Genomic DNA, 17,266 nt, shown 5'->3' with positions numbered 1-17,266 from the left:
GCGTTTTCTCGGAGGGGCTGTGCACCCTCGTTTCTGCCGGAAACAAATGAACAAAGAAGTTTGCTTGGAGCAGATTCTCCTTCTGTGCCAGCCTCCCAGCTGAAGAAGCAGAGGGTTGGGTGCTGGAGAAATCTGGGGCCTCGCATCTGGGAAATGGCCCGGTCCTGCCAAAGTCTCCCATTTTCTCCCTCCGGTGGGACTCTTCTCTTTAGGAGCTTGGAGAGCCCCCTAAAGATCTAGTTCAGAGATGGCCCACACCCCCGACGAATTAAAGCCGGGCGCTAATCCTTGCACCACCCCACCAACCCTCTTCTTATCACCCCCCTCCCCATTGCCCGGTGGGTTAGGCTTGGGGAGCTGAGAGCCACATTGCGAAGCCCTTTGTCTTCTTTTTCTTTTTAAAGTGATTTTTTGGTGTTTTTTAAATTTTATTTGAGTTTTAAATGTACTTATTTTAAAAACTGAATCACTGTGAGATAGTTACAAAGTTTTTGTGGAAGGGTTTCACAGTCAGAACAATGTTCCAACAGCCATCCCTCCACACTTAACACTACCAATATCCCCACCCCCAGCCTGCTTCTGTGACAGTCTCTCTCTCTCTCCTTCTCTCTCTCCCTCCCTCCTCCCCATGGCTTGCCATATAGAGGCCATCATGTTTGGTCCTTTACCCACATGGGTTCTTTTTATTTATTATTATTATTATTATTATTATTTTGCTTTTTGTTTCACACCTGGCGATGCACAGGAGTTACTCCTGGCTCTGCACTCAGGAATTACTCCTGGCGGTGCTCAGGGGACCATATGGGATGCTGGGAATCGAACCCAGGTCGGCCGCGTGCAAGGCAAACGCCCTACCCACTGTGCTATTGCTCCAGCCCCACATGGGTTCTTTTTAGTACACATTTCCCACCCAGACCAATCCCTTCCAACCATCATTGCCATAATGGTCCCTTCTCTATCCCAACTGCCCTACCCCTATCCTCCAGCCCTTGAGGCAGGCTTCCAACCATGAACCAATCCTCCTGGCCCTTGCTTGCCAAAATATCTATTCTCAGCCTGGAATGTTGGTGTTAGGAGACATCTGGAGGCCTTCCTAGAGGTGGTGTTCAAATGTACAAACCCACCTAAATTCTGTTAGGAACGAGGGTGAGGAAGGGAATCTTGGGTGGGGGGTGGGGGGTGGGTTTGAATCCTCTCCTACCTTCAAACCTGGAGAGAGAGAACCCGGGGTTCTTCACACTACTTTCTCCCCAGAACTTTCTCTGCCTCCCCAATGTCTGACTCTGAAATCAGGGCTCAGAGGTGAAGCCATTGCCCTCACAGGGCCCACTTCCAAGTGCAAATCAAACTCCAATGGCCGCTCCTGTCTCTGCCTCTCTGCCTCCTAAAAAAACCATGAATAGGGGATGCACCAAACTTTACCGCCAAACCTCACCTTCAGGGTGGGGTTCCCCGGAGGGCTTCAGGAAGGATTTGAATCAAGGCTGAGTTCATTTCGCTGCTATTTTGTTTAATTTTATTTTAGTTTTTGGTACAGGTGGGATGGGGTGGAGTAAGGGTGGGATTAATATATTTGTCACTATTTTCCAACTTCCCAGTTGTCCCCAAGTGTCAAAGGTCATGACACTTCCACCCAACACCCAATGACGGCCACAGAGAGCTGCCCACGGCCAGCAAGACCCTCTGTGCCCTGCCCGGCCATGTGTGGGCCTCAAGTTTAACTCCGATCAGAGAAAGGAAATTGCGAAGTGACTTCTGCACAATCCCAAGACAGGGGCTGACCAACAATTTCTGGGGTGGGGTGGGGGACGCGACTCAAAGCGAGGTGAAAAAAAAGAGGGGGTGTGTGGGAAATCAATTGGGAAAAAAAAAGATACACACGGGATTAAATAAGCTAAGAGGCTCAGCCGGCAGGATCCAGGGTGTCGGTTTTGAAACCGGGAGGACCCTTCTCCCTGGGCCATCTGGCTGTTTTGAGCTCTGCCCCATGCTGTATGATTTTAGCTGAAAATCTCTTCCGTTGCAGCTTCGCTTTTATTGAATTCATCAAAAGCAAACTTTCCCTGAGTTTTTTTTTTTTAAGAAGGCTAAAATAATACCCCGACCACTGTGACATTCTCCTCGCCCAGAGGCCATTTTTCATAACGCCGCGAATCCGCTTTTGTGCTTCTGAGGCGACTAAACAGATGAATAACGAGCAAAGTCTCTCGAAAAGTAAGCTACCAGCTTTTCTCAGCTCAAGGGGAGGGGGGGGGGATAAAAGTACACCGAAATCAGAGGTGCGTGTAAAAACCCAGACCGAAGTGGGGGCCCACCCTTGAGGACTCAGAACACGGACATTTTAGAAGCAAGTAACTTCCACCCCCAACCCCCCAGGAAAACAGGCACGCACACAGGGACACCTTCTCGTTCCCTCTGTCTGTCTCTCTGTCTCTCTAACACAGACACACACACACACACACACACACACACATACATGCACATACACTTGCTCACACAAACTTTCAGCCCTGTGAAACTGCCCAGGTGGTGCCAGGACGTTTTGGTAAAGAAAGGAGCAAGAAAGAGTTGAGGCACAAATCAACTCAGCAAGCTGGGGGCAGATAAGGCCAGGCGACTTAGTTTGCTTTCAGTTCTTTTTTCCCCAATTTTTATTTTTGTTTTGTTTTGTTTCCGTCGAGCCTAGAGAGGGAGAGAGAGTTTGCAAGTAGGTTTCTGGCAGGAGGAAAAGCAAAAGCCCGCAGCAGCCGAAGGAAGACCCCAAGTGTCAAAGGGCCGCTCCCAGTGTAGTGTGGTGGCAGGTCCGGGTAAGTCACCTTGGATTTGGTTTTGCTTTTGTTCGGGGCGCTGTGGGTTGGGAAGTGAACGCAGGGAAGATGCACTTTGGGGGAGTTTTCCTGCTGTTTCCCATACCGGTCTGGGAGCTCCAGAGGGCCTGGCTTTTCCCCAGAAACGCCCCACAACCGCCACACTCCCACCGGCCCGAAGCCCGAGGGCCCCCCGAGCGCGGGGCCCGGGGAGAGGCGCGCGCGGGCCGCTCAGGCAACAAGTCTCGGGGTGCGCCGCGGGCGCGTCTGCAGCTGCGCCCCGGGCTCGCCCGCCTCTCCTCCCGCACGTGTAAAACGCGCGGCTGGTGGACGCGCACAGCTGCGACCCTCGGCCTTCTCCGGGGGGGAAACCAACTCTTCCCTTGCAGGGATGCTTTGGCCAAACTCAGCCATTGGTTCTCGCCAGGCGATTGTTGATGCAGAGGAAAAAACCCCGCGCGTCGGGGCGCGCGCGCGCACGCCGTTAAGCCTAAAAGTCGCCCGCGTCCCGACGGCTCCAGGGAACGTTCGCCCGAAATCGCGCATTTATTTATTTATTTGATGTCTGTATTTTCCCTCCCCCTCCCCTCCCTCCCTCCCCCCTCCACTCCTCCCCAGGGCCGGGAACGGCATCGGCGGCGCTTGCCTGAGCCCAGGTCGGGAGCGAGGCGGCTTTCCCGGGCCGGGCCGTGCCGGGAACTGGCTCGTGGGTGCCCGGTGGCCCCCAGGGCAGGTGGGGAGGCGGGCACCGGGGGGCATAAACGGCTTGGCCAGGTTCTCTCTGGCCGCCCCTGTGGTTCCGAGGGAGCGCTCTGGCGGGCAGGCAGCCGCGCCTCCTGGCCAGCCTCTGGAGCTGGTGCCCTTTCTTGGCAACGGGGAAAACCGCGCCCTGACGGCGGCCGGCGAGAGCTGGACGAGTTCCTTTATTTTTCCCTTTATTCCTCCCCAGCGTCTGGAACGGGCAGCCAACACGTGCTGGCCGGAGAGTGGGCAGCGCGGCTCCAGATGTTGGCAAGGCGGCCTCTGCCAGCCCGGCGCCGAGCGCTGGCGATTCTGTTCGCTCGCAGGCGCGACTCGGGCGCCGGGGTCTGGCGGGGCGAGCATATAAAATGCAACTTTTGCCCCATTGGTTCGCTAGGTGAATTAGCCCATACTGGGACTGAACAGTCCTTGACCTTTGCCTTTATGTTTGCGCAAATGTTTGCCTAAAGCACAATCGGCCTTGACAAGGAGCGTGCTACCGCGTGACAACGCTATTCAGCAGATAGATGTTCTCCACCACACGGCCCGGAGCAGCCTTTGAAATAGCTTAGGTATTTGCACAAACCGTATAAATTAATGTCGGATGACTGCTAGTTGCTGGTTAAATAGAAGACAATTTAGAAGCGCGAGATACATCTGTCTCTAATTTCTCCTTTAAAACAAAACCCCCAACCCCCCCAACCCAGAACCCCCTCCAAGAGGACCAGGAAGGAAAGTTTATGTTTGGGGGCGTCAGCACATTCTTGTTGGATCAAATGGGTGCGGGGACGTAGTTCCCAGACAAGGCAGTGACTTTTCCCACAAAGATGCGGAGTGGGCGGAGGGGAGGGAGAGAGAGAGAGAGAGAGAGAGAGAGAGAGAGAGAGAGAGAGAGAGAGAGAGAGAGAGAGAGAGAGAGAGAGAGAGAGAGAGGCGCTGGGGAAACGGTTGGGGACGATTGGTAACTGGGACGTTTGCAAAACGAACCCGAGGGTCCTGGAGGATTTATCGTTCCTGGAGGAGCCATGAAAGTCATAAGGCACTGGGGGGCCCTGAGAACCCCTCGGGATTGGGGGGGGTGTTCTCCTACTACTGAACTTTATGGTATTGCATACTTCCTCCAATAAAACTAAAGACTTTAGCAGGAGGAGAAAAACATCTTGTAAAAACCCAAAATTGGTTTAAGCCTTCTTTTTAACCCCCCATATCATCAGAGAACCAAAATGATTTAGAGGATTTGGGCGGCTTCTCTCTGAACTTTGGCAGAGTGTGTGTCTGTGTATATGTGTGTGTGTGGGGGGGGGGAACAAAACTTTTTCCATGGCTATTTGGGGGTGTGGAGATTTCAGGACAACCCTTACATTTCCAGCAAGTCCGCAAAAGTGCCTCAATATCTAGAGTTTAATTTTTGGATATAGAGAAAGGAAGCATCAGTGAGGATAAAAGCAGAAGGAAAAAAACAAACTGGGGGTGGGTGGGTGGGATGGGAGTTGACAGTGTTCATTTAGGGAGTGTGGATCCCTTTGTAATAAAGGAGTATTTGCTTTTTGCCTTCCAAAGGGATGTGGTACACGGGGTGGACTCCACCCAGAGCCTGGGGATGCAGATTTGAAAGTCCAAGCACCTCCGTCCTTTTCCCAAACATTGGCCCCGTCTGTTTCAGGCTTTCTCGGACATCTGCAAGTGGACAGCAGGGTGGGTCCTGGGCAGTCCTTACTTCAGTTCTCTACACAGTTTGGTTTTTCTCCAGTGAGCTGTGAGCCAGGGCTAGAGTTCAGTTTGTTTTGCAAAGGTCTGTTCCAGCCAGAATTTGGGTGTAGTGCAAAAGAAAGGTGTAAGCAACCAGAGCAGAAGGCCGAATTAAAAGAGCAATGGGAGGACCAGCATTTAGTGGAGAACTGTCATTGGGTGAGGCTTGTAAGAAGAGGAAACCCAAGTGCTAGAGATGAAAGTTCAAATGATGATCTCTATTTTCAACTGTTCCCCCATGTGAATTTTGTCCTAAACACAGCAGATTCGTTAGTTTTCCCTTATTGTATAATTAACAAGGTGGACCACGTGAATGAATTGAAAAAGAGCACTGAAAGTTTTACAGAAAAGGTTGTGAATGACAGCCTGTATATTTTGGATTCCAGTTGAGAAATGGGGACAACTAGACAGGCAGTGAAATAATCATTCTTTGAGTTCTAAGAGGCCGTTTGCCACTTTCTTGAACTTATAGCCATCTTAACTATGGGGGGAGAATGCTCTCATTTAAAGCTAAATGCCTCTAGACATTATCTTTTTTCCTTCACACCAGTCCTCAATGTTTTAGAGGATTTGGCAATTAAGAATATTAAGGGGAAAAATGCATACATTTGAGGTCTGTCCTCTGCGACTTTCTGAGTGATGTTGAGCAAGCAAGGCAGTTGGGTCTAACTCTCCTGTATTTGTGATCTTGATGTTTGTTCAGGCTTACGGATGAATTGTAACCAAGAATTTACAATCCACAAGAAAGAAGGTACCTAGGTTCAGGTCTACTTGCTGTTAAAAATGGTTTAGGAATTTGAGAAATTTCTATATTTACTTAGTTTGAAATGAATGTATTTTGATAAAATACATCAAGCTAGAAAAAACAGCTATGTATAATATAGAAAAAAATTTTTTTGTTTGTGTCCACACTTGGCAATGTTACTCCTGGCCCTGCACTCAATAATTACTCCTGGTGGTGCTCAGGGGAACATATGGAATGCCTCGGATCGAACACAGGTCGGCTAAAAGCAAGGCCAGCGCCCTTCATGCTGTAATGTCTCTCTGGCCTCTGAACACATTTCACATATATCTAACATGTCAGCAATTCAAGTATTTAGTTATGTAGTCATTTAGTTATTCAATTACAATGAATCAAGTTGAAGATGACATGAACAGGTCAATAAATTTTCTACAGATCTAGAAATTGTGCATATTTGTGGCCAAAGGTAAAATGCCATTAAATATTTATATGATGAAATCTGTAGGGGGTTTTATCTAGCAATATTCAAGAGTATATGTGTATGCATATACCTTTTAATTTATTGTTGCAAATAAGACATATATAGCTGCCAAAAATATTCTCATTATAATGAGTAGCATAACTTTTAATGGAAAAAAAGGAGGAATTTTTAAGTCATTTCTGGAAATTAATGATCATCTACTTTAATGCTATTTTGCTCAGAAAAAAACAAATGTGTAAAAGCATTACTTTATAAGTGTTTGAAAAAATTAAGGTAATTGTTATTCTCTTATTTCATGAGGATAATGATTTATTAGGAACATTGGGAAAAATCAATAAAATTTGCTTATGAGGTTAATCATTAAAAGATAAAATAATCTTTTTTTTTAGCTGACAGTCTGTTTTAGCTGACAGTTACACTGAAATCTTTCAGATGAGTCTCTAGCACACATTAATCTGTGAATAATTTTCTTATTGATATGTGTCAATATCTGAGAAATGTCCTATTTTTGTGTGTAGTCAAATTTAAGTGAAGATACCATCAGGGACAGTGAAAAGAGTCTTCCTTCCCTTCTACCCTTGCGAAAGGAGCTCTTTTCCCAGAAAGTTCTGGAGACAGACATTTAGGTTTCGGAGGCCCTCCACAGATATTTGCCATTAAATGCCATTCTAAGCTGTGCTTAAGAACTTGGAGATGCTTTGTGAATGTCGCTGTGACTGACCAAACTTTAGTTGAAATACCAGCTGTCTATGCCTTTCCAAGTGCTAGTTTTGAGGATGCCAGACAGACTCGCGGGTTTTAGAGAACTCCAGCCATTCCCTGGTTTAGTTGTGGATTTCTAGGCAGAGTGACAGACAGAGCTGACAGACAGAGCCCTCCTTCCCTCCATTTGGATTCACCGTCTCCGTCAAGGAAACTATGCTGTGATTCCCAACCTCAGGGCCCAATCACTGACTCTAGGCAAAGAGAATGCGAGGCTGTAGGGGCAGCCTGGAGCACAGAGTACAGCGTGGCTTTTGGGGCGCATGTGAGAGAGACCAAGTCAAGCTTCTGGAAGGGGCCGGTCAGTCTGGGTTTGGGGCAGTGAGAGACCTCCACATTGTTCCCGCGGGTAAACCTGGGGGACTTGGAGAAGGGTGTGTGAAGGGCCTTAATCCCTCTTTGTAACTGAATTGAGTTCAGGAAGTGGGAGATGCCACAAAGGCATTAAGAGGGAAGGGGGCGGGGCCCTGGATGTGTCCCCACCTGAGCTAATCAGTCACCCAGAGAAGAAGCAAGGGTGTGCCTGCATGGCCTCGAACCCCCTAGTCTGAGCAGATTTCACCTGTGTCTCCCCCACCTTGTTCCCAGACAGAACAGGAGACCCCCGCCCCCTGCTGCTGTCTCCCCTTCTCCTCTTCCTCTCCCCCTCCACTGCTCCCCTTCTGCACCTGCAGAGCTCCAGCTCCTAAGACCCTCACCCTTATGTCTGGTCCCCACCCCACTTCAGCCCCCTATACCCTCCCTCTCTTTCCCTCACCCCTGCTCCCTCTGCCTCTGCTCTCCTTGCCTCTCCGAGTCACGCTTCTCTTCTGCCTTCCTTCCTCCTTCTTCCTCACAGGCTCCTTGTAGCCGTGCTGCTTCTCATGGTCCCCAAAGGCGCATCTTTGTCCCACCTCCACAGACCTCTCTTCTAATTCCTGCACACAGGCTATCTCTTCAGACTGTTCTGTTTTTTTTTTTCTTTTTGGTCGCACCCGGCGATGCACAGGGGTTGTTCCTGGCTCTGCACTCAGGAATTGCTCCTGGCAGTACTCAGGAGACCATATGGGATGCTGGGAATCGAACCCAGGTCGGCCGAGTGCAAGGCAAATGCCCTGCCCGCTGTGCTATTGCTCCAGCCCCACACTGTTCTGTTTTGAGGGTGTATGTACGCAGTATTTGAGTATCCTTCTCCCTGAGTTCTCCTCCTCATCCGCTTTCTTCCATGCAGGAGGGCCAGCTTCAGTGCCCCCAACCCCTGTCCTTGCACACCTGTCCCTAGAGGCACGTGAAAGCCTCCCACAGCTCACCCAGGATACCCCAGTTATAGTTCCCACACCTCCGAACTGCAACAGTTGTTTCCCAGTTTCTCCTTCCAGACTTGTCGTAGGCTTCAGTGTTCCCCATCCAGGGCTCTGCGTTATCGCCAACAGGATGGGCCAAGGAGCCCTTTAAAGGGCAGTTGTTCTTCTTTTTCGGTTTATGTTTTTGGAGCCACACTCCTCAAGGTTTAGTCCTGGCTCTCACTTAGGAGTCACTTAGGTGAACTCACTTAACCATCTCTCCTGGAGAGGCTGTGGGGGGGGCGGGGAACCATATGTGGAACCAGAGATTGAACCTATGTGGGCTGCCTACAAGGCAAGTGGCCTGTCAACGGTGCTCTTTCGGGCCCCTACATAGCAATTCTCCAAGTACACCAAACATCTGAATTATCCAGACTCCATAAAAAGAGAGAATTAAGAACGAAACCCATGTGGTTTGGGAGCCCCACACAGCAGTGCTCAGAGGGCTTACTCCTGGCTCTGCACTGAGGGATCACTCCTCTCAGGATTGGGGGACCCTATGGAGTGCCGGGGATCGAACCCAGGTAGGCTGCATGCAGGACAAGTGCCCAACCCACTGTACTCTTCTCCACCCTCCCAGTTTTGGTTTCTGACCCAGTTGAGGAGTGGGAGCTGTGAATCTGCATTTGTAACCAGTTCCTCAGGTACCGGGGATGTGCAGCTCAAGAACCTCAGGCTGAGGGGGATAAACAGGTGTCAGGAGCATCAAGTGACCCTAAACTTTCTCAGGCTCAGACATGGCTGAATACTATAGCAGCTCTAACACAGAACAAGGGACTGGAGGGAGTGTCAACAGGCTGAGTGCTGGCTTTGCCTATGGGACACCTGGGTTCAACTCTTAGAGCCTCATGGTCGTCTGAACACTGCTTGACCATGACCTAGGAGCACAGGCCAGAGTAGCTCCTGAGCCTGGTGGGGTGTGGTCCCCTCATCAGGTCCAGGGCATCTAGACTAGAGGGGAAAGAATCCTACTACTTTCCAGGCAAGAAGGTACGTTGTAGGTCTGGGCTCATTCTGATTGGTGATTTCTGTCTAGGACAACCCCCAGAGACCACAGCTAAGCTGCCCCTGAGGGGGAGGGAGGTCAGGAGTCTGTGTCTGTACATGTCTTTTCCTAAACCCTCACTGGCCATTCCCAGTAGGTTGGAATAGAAGGGAGTTGGTGGGGCTCACTTTGGAAGTCTGGGCTCTCTGGATCGGTGTTGTGGGAACTTTGGCCAGTGTGTGAGTCTGGGAGAGCAGCGTTAGTCACTGGGCTGAGGCTGGGTCCCAGGCCTAGGAGGGTTGGAAACTCCTAGTCTCCCGTCTCACTTGTCCACAGACCCGTGTGTAAGGCAGGTGCTGATGCACTTGTGGAAAAAGGTTGAGGAACGTTGTGTTAAAGGACTTTGCTGCCTTGCCTTGTGGTCAGGCTTCATCTGAAGTGCTCAGGAGAGTTGTGGCCTTGCAGAACTCCCTCTTTCTAGGCTAGAGGGTGGTTACTATGGTTACTTGGGCTACCACTCCATCTTCTTGGCAAGAGATCTCACTCACCTCAGTCTTCCCTGAAGGTTACAAAGTTTTGGTTCCTTCATACCCGGCCTCTTCAATTGTTAGGGAATGGTTTTTTAAATTTATGTGGAAGTGCAGAGTGATGTGCATAAATATATAAAAAGGTTTGAAATCTTTCATGTACAACTCTGTGTGTGTGTGTGTGTGTGTGTGCGCACGTGCAAGCATGCATCCACATGGTATATTTTACTAGTTGGAGTATGCATGTCCTACACATTCGTGATGGTAAACACTAATTTTAATTTGGGGGCCACAGCTGGTGATCTCAGTGCTTACTCCTGGCTCTCTGCTCTGGAGTCACCCTGGTGGGAATGACGCTGTACACAGGGCTTGGACCCAAACTGGGGTTGGTTAAGTGCAAGGAAAAGCAACTTACCTCCTATACTTGCTGGTTTCAATAGTTTATTTTTTTATTTGAGTTTACTTGACAGTATAAAACCCTTGTAAACCCTCATCATGTTGGTGAGAAGGGGCACATTTAATCTCCCAGTTGATTTTTTTAAAAATGTTTTTAATTAAAATATTTTAAAATTAAATCACAGTGAGATAAACAGTTACAAAGCTGTCCATGACTGGGTTTCCATCATACAATGTTTCAACACGCATTTCCCAACACCAATCTTCCAAATTTTCCTCCTTCCACTTTCCACCCCCAATCTATGGCATTTTCTTTTCTTCTCTCTCTCTCTCTCTCTCTCTCTCTCTCTCTCTCTCTCTCTCTCTCTCTTTTCAGTCATTATGGTTTATGGTACAGGTTCCCAGTTGATTTTTTTTTCTTTTTGGGTCACACCTGGCGATGCACAGGGGTTACTCCTGGCTCTGCACTCAGGAATTACCCCTGGCCGTGCTCAGGGGACCATATGGGATGCTGGAATTTGAATCCGGGTCGGCCGCGTGCAAGGCAGACGCCCTACCCTCTGTGCTATCTCTCCAGCCCCCCAGTTGATTCTTAAACAGACTTCAACTTTATTTTCCCTACTTTTAGTGACCAACACAGAAATTAAAAAAAAAATTTTTTTTTTTTTTTGCTTTTTGGGTCACACCTGGCGATGCACAGGGGTCACTCTGCACTCAGGAATCACCTCTGGCGGTGCTCAGGGGACCATATGGGATGCTGGGAATTGAACCCGGGTTGACCACATGCAAGGCAAATGCCCTACCAACTGTGCTATCGCTCCAGCCCTAAAATTTTTTCTTTACCTTTTTCCTTTTAAAAAAAATTTATTTATTTTTAATTAGTGAATCACTGTGAGGGTACAGTTACAGATTTATACATTTTTGTGCTCATATTTCCCTCATACAAAGTTCGAGAACCCATCCCTTCACCAGTGCCCATTCTCCACCACCAGGATCCCTCCTACCCTCCCCAATCCCATCTCCCCCCACCCCCTAAAATGTTTTTGTTTGTCTTTATTTATTTTATTAGACACTGTGGTTTGCTTGGTCAACTAGACAGTCTATGCAAATTAGGATCTAGAACTGTTTTCTTGTTTGTTTTCCATTTTTTCCCTTTTTTTGGGGGGGGGGCCTGCAATACCCTACGGTGTCCAGGACGTACTCCTAGGCTCTGTGCTCAAGGATCTTTGCCAACAGTGCTTGGGAGATTCTATGTGGTGCTGGAGGTCGTACTAGGGTGAGACCCATGCATGACAAGTCCCTAAACTCTTGTACTTCATTTCTGGCCCAGGATCTAGGATTTTGGATTATGAAATCTTGGCCAGAGTTCTCCTGACTCGTCCATCCCATGTTTGCAAATCCTTGGCAAACCCATCTCTTCATAGTACAAATGACGATGCTGTTCTAATGTGCATTTGGAAAGACACAGACTGGTTTCTCTTGTAATCCTGTCATAAAAAATAACTGGAATTTTATTAATGAAGCACTTTTTACCTGGTTTGAAAAATAATGGTATTTTACCCTGTCAGTTGCCCATAACTGGCACATTTGTGTTGTAACCATAAGCAACACATCATGCTAAAGTAGTTGAAAGGCTCATCAGTGCATTTCAGGTTCTTGCAAACTGCTAGGCTTGAATAATTCTGTTTTCCATATTTTAAAGGTTTCAGATTATTTTCTTTCCTGCGTGCACCTCCCCAACCCCCATTCTGATCTCTGTGTCTTCTGTTTTATTTCAAATTGGGACTTTTCCCTAAGGTGATTTTCAGATTAAAAAAAAAAACAATTGAATGTTTCCTGTTAAATCCAAGCCAAGTAAATTTTGGAAGGATGTAAAATTCACTTATTAACTTGAAATTGAGATACTAAGATGAATGATAACACAAACTTGATTGTGTTTGAGCTATTAAATAGAGAGCGTAAGTGGACCAAAAAATAAAATAATCAGTGTGTACATGTGTTACCTGCTGTAGACTCAGGAGGAAGCGGTTCAGTGGATCCTGTGTCAGGAGTGATGAGCATAGGGCCCAAGCTTCTCCAGCTAGCTCAAGGCTGGCCTTGTTTCTGGATAAAGGACCCAGGCCCAGCTAGAGGAAGAGCTGCTCTCTCCAGATAGAAAAGGTGGCTAATGACCTCACACGGCTGGGAGAAGAGCCACCTTGCCATCACTTTGGCGAACATTAAAACCCTCTGATTTGTGACGCACCTGTCTTGGGCATTTTCCTCCACTGGCCTTATCTTCCCCTTTGAAGCCTCGTCAGGCTGTGGGTGGGCTGCGCTGTAGGGTAAACCCTCCTCTTCGGGCAGGGGGACCCCCCTTCCCTGCCCCCTAGCGGAGGGCCTGGGTCTGAAGCAGCTGCCTGGATGGTGCCCTGCGTGGCCTGCTGCGTGCACGCCTGGTGCCACCTGCAGCGCTCGGCAGGCCACGTGACGCGGTTTCACGGTCCCCCACTTCGGGCGATGCGACGTGTTCAGACTCTGGGTCCTTCCAGCTTCTCACCTGAGGGGGGGGGATAGGGTGCTCCTGGGACCCCCCACCCCGATCTCAACACCACCACCCTCCTCCCCCAGGCCTGGCAGCCCGGGGATGCCCCGTCACCCTGGCACCCAGAGGCGCGCTGCTCCGTGTCCAGATCCGCGGACTCTGACCTCGGCGGGCCCGCGCGCCCCGAGTCCGCCCCGTCCCACCCCGGCCCCACCACGCTCTGTTTGAAGAACCCCATTTTGTGCGCTGGCAGCCACAACAAAACCCAACTTTCCTCTGTGACTTTGTTCTTTTGATTTTTAATAGATCAAAGAGGAGGAGGAGGAGGAGGGAGGAAGGAGAAGCCGGGGAGGAGGTGAAGGCTGGAGGGTGGGGGGTGGGGGTGAGGGGCACGGATTGTTGTGTCAAGACGCAGCGCCCCCCCTCCTCCTTCGAGGCCACCCGCCCCCATTAGGAGGGAAAAGTGCACGGAAAAGGGCGAGAACCCCCCCCCCCCCCCGCCCTGGGCGCGGCATTGTTTGGGGGGATTGGAGCTGCGCCGCCGGCGTCATCCGGGAGCGTCTCCATGGCAACGCAACCTGCTGCCGCCGCGGCCCAAGTTGCTGGCGCTTGAAAGGGATGCGCGAGGGACGGGGCCGAGGCTGTTGTTGGGGTGCCGGCAAGAAGGGGGCGAAAATGAGGACGAGGGGGAAAAAAAGGAGCAGGAAGGGGGTGAGGGGGGAGGAGAATGGATTGAATGAGCGAGGGGGGTGAGGAGGGAGAATTTGAGTGGGGGGGGGAGGCTGGGGAAACCCCACCCAGGCCTGTGAATGCTGGCATTGTCCCTTCTTTTCTGAATCTGATTTACCATATCATAACCCCCAGGAAGAAGAAAACATCAATATCCCGAAGGAATGGAGATGTTTCTATGGAAAACCTAGGAATTTTAGTCCATAACAGATCTGGTGTTAAAAAAAAAAAATTCAAAGAGATCAAAGGCGGAGCTGGCCGGGCAGAGATGCGTCTCTGAATTAAAGATGGACGATGGCGACTACAAAGTACTTTGGGTCGCTTTATTCAGGCCCCTGTTTCCATTTCAAGGGCGGCGCGCGGGCGCCGGTCCTAGCGCAGCGCGAAGCGTCACTGGGAACAATGTGTGTCCAGCCAGGGACGGGAGGAGGGAGACAGAGAAACAGACCCCACCTCACTTCCTCTGCCCTGGCCCCGCACCCACCTTCCTCTCGTGCCCAAGACTCCCAGAGGCACGAGGCAGTACAAAAAGCTCAGGCCCCCCCACTTCACCCAAAGGTGGGGGGCTTCCTGGCCTGGGGGCCCCAGGGTGAGGGGGGGTGTACACAAGACCTTTAGGCCTAGGGGTTGGGGACTCTCCCGGCCAGGGCATAGCAGGCCCCAGGGCCTTGACTCAGCAGTAGAGCACAAACCTTGCATGTGGGAGGCCCCTGGGTTTGATCCCCAGAGCCACAAACTATGGGAAGGAATTTGGGGGAAGCCCCCAGCAAATTCAACTGTGGCTTCCTGCCGTCTCTTCCTAGAGCATGTGGGGAAGAGTTGGGTTTGGGGGCTCAGCAAGGCTTCACCTGGTGCCCCAGAAACTCCACCGGCCTCTCCTCTAAGACATACATTCTTCTTGTTTTGGTTTATGGGGGCGGGAGGGGCACACCAGGCGATGCCCAGGGCTTTCTCCTGGCTCTGTGCTCAGGCGTCACTCCTGGCAGGCTTGGGGGGGCCACACAGGGATTGGACCGTGGCTGGCCTTGAGCGACGCAAGTGCCTGACCAGGCCCCAAGACACAGATTCTAACTTTGTTTTGTTTGTGGGGGCCACACCTGGAGGGGGGGCAGCTCTGTGCTGGGTGGGAAGAGGGTCTTCTCCTGGGACTGGGGGGGGGGGTGCGGATAGGGAGGCAGAGGAACCCGGAGCTCCCACGAGCAAAGCGAGTGTTCCAGTCCTTAGAACCCTTCCTCCCGGCTCTTCACCTGGGGTTGCTGCTGTTTCCGGAGACTCTGAGCACCACAGACTGATGAGCCGGATTCCAGTTTTCCTTTCAAGTGGAAGGCAAGTCGGCAGGCGAGGAGGCCCGAGTGGATCCGCTAGAAGAGCAGGCGGGAGAGAGGCCAGCCGTGCTAGCACACCGTCTTGGCCGCGGTGCACAGAGGGGTTTCTTTGGCTTGACTGACAACTGGGGGTGCGCGTGTTGGTGTGCGTGCTGGGGCGACTCCGCACGGTGAGGAGAGCCGGACGTCCAGCTCTGCAGTCCTGCTGCCCGTCTCTGTGTGTGGGAAATTAAAACAGTAAATTTTGCAGAGCTGAAGACCCAGGGCTTGCTCCGGAGAGAAGGGCTGGTCAGAAGCCGGGAGGCCTGGGAACCGCGTGGAGGTTGGGCTCTCAGAGGCCGGCGCCTTTGCCCGGCACATGTCCCTGTGGAACTGCCCACGCTGGCCGGTGATGAGTATTAGTGATGTCATTTATGTCGCTTGCAAACTCGAGTGGCCTCTCGGGGGCCAGGGAGGGAGAAGTGGGTGACCAGGGCGGGATCAATCTCTTCACAGCCACCAGTGGCCTCGGGGTGGGCCTGGACAGTGAGTAAACTGGCTGTGGGAGGGCTCAGCGGGGGTGCCTCTAGCCAGTGCCCAGTGTCTGTGTCTGGTCCTGACTGCGGTCGGTTGCTTAGTTGCTCGGGCACCTGTGCCCGACCCAGCTCCTGGTCGGCTGCTGGTCCCAGGCCCCTTCTCTCAGGCCTCAGGCCTCTCGCGCCTCTCCTCCAGCACTCAGCTCTTCTTTCTTTCTTTCTTTCTTTCTTTCTTTCTTTCTTTCTTTCTTTCTTTCTTTCTTTCTTTCTTTCTTTCTTTCTTTCTTTCTTTCTTTCTTTCTTTCTTTCCTTCCTTCCTTCCTTCCTTCCTTCCTTCTTTCTTTCTTTCTTTCTTTCTTTCTTTCCTTTTTGGGGCTTTTTTGGGTCACACCCAGCGATGCTCAGGGGTTCCTCCTGGCTCTGCACTCAGGAATTTACTCCTGGTGGTGCTCGGGGGACCCTATGGGACACTGGGGATCGAACCTGGGTCGGACACGTGCAAGACAAATGCCCTCCCCGCTGTGCTATGGGTCCGGGGGCCCCTCCACAAGCTTTTCCTCTTGTAACTATGGACACTATCAGAGCTCAGGTGCAAAGAAGTCACAGTTGCGGTGGCATGGGGGTGGCTGAGGAAAAAGATTCTTTTCTCAGGAGCAGGGGTGAGAAGCAGCTCAGTCCCACACAAAGGGAGCCTGGCCTCGCAGCAGGACTGCGGGCAGGAGCCAGCCTATTCCTCAAGCAGGGATCTTTTCCACCCTTCAGCTTTTATTTTATTTTATTTTATTTATTATTATTTATTTTTTTTTGCTTTTTGGGTCACACCCAGCGATGCTCAGGGGTTACTCCTGGCTCTGCACTCAGGAATTACTCCTGGCGGTGCTTGGGGGACCATATAGGATGCCGAGGATCGAACCCGGGTCGGCCGCGGGCAAGGCAAACGCCCTACCCGCTGTGCTATCGCTCTGGCCCCTCAGCTTTTATTTTAGGCGTTGTGGCTTACAAAACTGTTAGCGGTCAGGATACCTGCAAAAAACATTCCACGATCCCCCCTCCCCCGAGAGGATCCACCCCCCCTCCATCATTGTCCCAGGCCCCCTAATTGGGAATCTTTGTTCACCCCCAGGCTTTGTTGGACAAGTTGGATAAGTGACGTGGTGGTCTTGGGTCTAGCCCCCTCTCCCTTGCTCTCTGGAAAGAAGAACTCACAGAAGCATCCTAGGGTTTAGTGGCAGCCCCTCAGCTCCTCCGAGGGGCCTTTCTCTAAATTCCTACATCCTCCCCTCACAACGCCCACCCTATTGGCAGTGAGGGTGGGCCGAAGAGGCCTAAAGAACCAGAAGGAGGAGACCAGAGCCAGAGCTTCAGTCCTGTCTGGGCAGTGACATCACTATTCAACAGTCCCCGGGGCTGCCTTTTCCCAGAGGAGTGGAAGCTGAGGAGGGGACATCCGGGTCTCATGTGAGGGCAGGGGATGTGCTGAGAGAAGGCCTTGGGGAGACCATCTCTACCCAGGACCAGTTGGGGGCTGGGGTACTTGCGGGGCAGGGCCTTTGTCTTGCCTGTGGACCACCTGGGTTTGATCCCCGGTCACCCAAATGGTCCCCAAGCACCACCAGGAGTGATTCCTGAGTGCAGAACTGGGAGTAACCCCTGATCAAGTT

The sequence above is a fragment of the Sorex araneus genome, chromosome 2, assembly GCF_027595985.1.
Source record: "Sorex araneus isolate mSorAra2 chromosome 2, mSorAra2.pri, whole genome shotgun sequence".
NCBI lineage: Eukaryota > Metazoa > Chordata > Mammalia > Eulipotyphla > Soricidae > Sorex > Sorex araneus.
Note: the sequence above shows the minus strand (reverse complement) of the source record.